Source organism: Watersipora subatra, chromosome 4 (assembly GCF_963576615.1).
Source record: "Watersipora subatra chromosome 4, tzWatSuba1.1, whole genome shotgun sequence".
NCBI lineage: Eukaryota > Metazoa > Bryozoa > Gymnolaemata > Cheilostomatida > Watersiporidae > Watersipora > Watersipora subatra.
In genome coordinates this window covers 2,571,240-2,575,146 of record NC_088711.1, presented here as the reverse complement: position 1 = coordinate 2,575,146, position 3,907 = coordinate 2,571,240, and positions in this window count along the sequence as shown.

Below are 3,907 nucleotides of genomic sequence, written 5' to 3'. Positions count from 1 at the left end.
CTATATACTGTTTATGTATGAGTAGGTATATTACGTACACATAGTCGTAAATACAATACACATGTATGGATGTCAATATTATATAAAACGTGCATACATAGTTGTCAAGTAAATAGGATTAGGCCTGAATGTGACAGAAGGGGAATAATGCACCTGTGCCAGTCGATGTACTTGATTATAATTGTGGCTGCAGATAAGATATATGTTATCTACATTATATTAATATAGTCCACTTTTTCATTGTATGTATGCATGTATGTGTGTGCATGTATGTGTGTGCATGCCTGCGTGTGTGTTAGTCTGAGTGAATGGTATGTATTTTAAAAAAGCTTTACATGCACATGCTCCCTGCCTTCTGCAAGGTCACAAAAGATATTTGGTTTGAAAACTCCATCTTGTTCCTTACCACCAGCTCTTAAACACCCCCTGCGGGCTACTTCATTGGAATAAAATAAACCAGGACATCGATGAGCTTAATGCTTTTACAGTAGACGCTCCAACAATGTAAATAATCCGTTCCTAGAGCATTTAAATTGTAGGGATTTTCATCACACAAGCAGTAAAATACATGTAAATTGCCTCCATTCCAATATCGCCCCAAACTCACAACTTTGGCCCTTTAAATTAAAAGACTTAACAGCAAGGTCTAAGGTGGAAAGAGAAAAACAAAAAATGTTACCTATGTAAATCTAAAAAAAGTATAAAAAAAAGATTTATGAACTATTATAAGAGTCGTGTCTATCTTTCTTTCCGTTTTTCCGAAGCCAAGGTCAGAGGTTAGGATAAACTAGGGCTAGAGGTCAGGGCTAGAGGTCAGGGTTAGAGGTCAGGATAAATGTCTGATTTTAACGAGACTCCAACTTGTGATATTTATATACTGGTTGGCCTATTCTCTTACACCTGCATCAATCAATCGCCTTCCAGGATTTCTGAATAATTATGCAGCTACATAGTCTCTTTGCTTTATAGGCAGACATGACAATCTCTCACCACATACTAAGCTACCAGAATGCTAGTACATGTATATATAATAGCCATACCCGTATATGTCATTTTTTCCCAAGTGTGGCAAGAGAGAAAACGCTATTTTAAAGCTAACTATGGGACTATCTTTAATCAAATCGAAATTTAGAACTTGCACAGGCTTGACACTTTACGTTATTTAGAATTTCTTATGTAATACAAAGAAAAAACTACATAAATTATTTACATTAAGTGGAACTTGTGTTACAGAAGGATTACATAATAGTAGCATCTTCTGTATATCAAAAATGAGTAAATATGCTGTATGGATATTTACAGATGTAACAGCGGACACTGCATACAATTTTTAATACTTTACGTTTATGTGAGTATGAAGGTATTACATGACTGTGAGTATACCACATGTGTATGCCAAGGTAACAGCAATATCATTACTTGCACTACTTATAGTGGAAGTAGTACATGAGCTGTGCTGTTTCATCATAATATGGTATATCAACGTCCTGTCCAGACTCTTCCACTCCAAGCTCTGTACGACTTCCTACCACAGCCATATTGTCTAGTTGATGACTGTAGGACTGCTTGTAGAATGAAACTTTGTGTTTTGATGAAGTTCTGAGCAGACGAATCAGAACATGATTTATTTTATTCTTTGATTAACGCATCCTGCCATAGGGAGAGGTTTGAGGAAAAAAAACCCTCCAATCAAAATATCTCCATTGTTTTGCAATAAACAAGGGGAGTAAAGATGGTGTCTATATATCGCAATGCTGTACTTGGAGTTATGCTCTTCTGTAAAAAGTCACTCCGCCATTCAGTGTTTCATAATGCTATCATTGAGTAGAAATCCTTAACGCTGGCACCCAGCAATGTAAAGGCTGATAAAACAATAAATTAAATGTCATGGAATGATAACTCTACATTCACCCACATAACATAACGAGAGGGTGAATGTTCAATGCATATCAAATATACTACACAATAGTCTATAGTTTTTTAGTTTATGTATTTTAGATATCATTTTAAAAATGTATCTAAACAACTTCATATTACAATGAATAACTACAGAAATAGATCAAAACTCAAACATTAAGGGGAGTGAGTAAATACTTAATAATTGTCTGTGCATGGTTTAGCATGGGCTCACAACTCCAGCTAGACATATCTTAATAGAATTACAGGTGATGAAATCAATTTTTCCGCAACAACCCCATTCAAACTTTGCCAGAAGTTTTTTCAGGAATTTACTGAACTGTGCATCTACTTCTGCCTTCCTCCTCTTCCCTTCTTTGTGCAGCTTGTCTCTCTGCTGCAGCTCGCCTTGCCGCAGCTCGTCTCTCTTCTTCTCGTTGAGTGTTTCTTGCACCTATGAACATAAAACAGTATATCTTTTCACGACAATACCTCGGACCTCGCTTAATAAAGCCTTTATTTAGATTTGAAGTGTGTTGTTACGCCTGGTCTAAACGCTGTTAGTCTAACGCTGTTAGTCATTTTTATTATTTTTTGATAAGTGAAAAAAAATTGGTGATGAATTTTTCTCACTTATAAAAAACTATGCTATATAGCATATTTAAAATTTACATATTTAGCATATATACTTAAAAATCACCTCAAATGGAGTTTGTGTATTCACTTGATGAGTAAAAATCTCATAACCATTTGAATGTGGCTCTTAAAAAATTGCGGTGAAAACCTAAGGATTTCAAATCAATCACCTCAAGTCAATTACCTCAAATCTGAACATATTACATTACGCCTAAATTTGAGTTCTTCCTGTGCATCATGCACTGGCATAAAAAAGCTAATTTACTACCCCAACTATTAAAAAACAACTCTCTGTAAAAGAGAGCACAACTTCAGTAAACAAATGTAATGCTTCTGTAAACATCTAAAAAGAAGGAGCTGTTGTAACATTAGTTATAACTTATTGTATGTGCCTTGATTCAGAGCAGAATCTTTGATTTTACTGATAATTACAATTATCATTACTAACCGATCAGCATTTTACTAGAAAGTTTTCAGTTTTTTTATAAAGTTTATGGCAAACGACTTCAATAATTTTGTGTAAAACTCTTATAACTTTCTTAAGCAGCAACTAAATTGTTCTGTTAGGCGCTCACAAGCAGTGTTTGTAACTCCATCTCACAGTACTTTGCTTGCGTCTACATCGCTGTGCTAGCCATGGTTGGACTAAAAAGCCTAACAGCTAAAGAGGTTACCAAATCATATTACGGTATCATTACTGTGCATATTTACTTGTGATATTCTCCAAGGGGTTGAGGTAACACTGATGGATCCACTCATTGGTATAGAGCATGATACTTGTCACTTTACGGCTCTGCCCTCCCACCAGCACATTTCGGCTTGCTACAAACCTAGTCTGCGTGGCATTCAACTGTAGGAATTGGTTAGGAAAGCCTCTGCGTATTTCTCGGACAGGGAAGATGCACTTTCCTGTTGTATTTAAGTATGTTGTGATAGAGCATCAAGTAAAATAATTGCTTGGTATGCCTGCCCAACCTGTCATACTATAACTAGTTAGGTCCAGTCTAACATATCATAACATATCTTCATATCTAACATATATGTCACACTTGTTCAGGCTGTGACGTCAGTCACACCTTTCCCCTTTTGCAAAGGCATCACAGATTTTACAATGTTTAATAAAATGAAATAATGTATTCCTGCTTACAATAAGCCTTTTCAAGTGTGGACTCAGGCTGATTGGACATGCTGTATACGCCTTCTTTTCTTCCCTAGTACTTACATGTACATACATGTACTTACATAGACTACACTTATTTTGCTAACGCCAATCGTTGCTGCTCTATAACAAAGATACCACCTAGGCAGCTTTTCACATGGTCAAAAATCAATTGGAGGACACTAACTTCTCACTTGCAAACCACTTAACATTCTG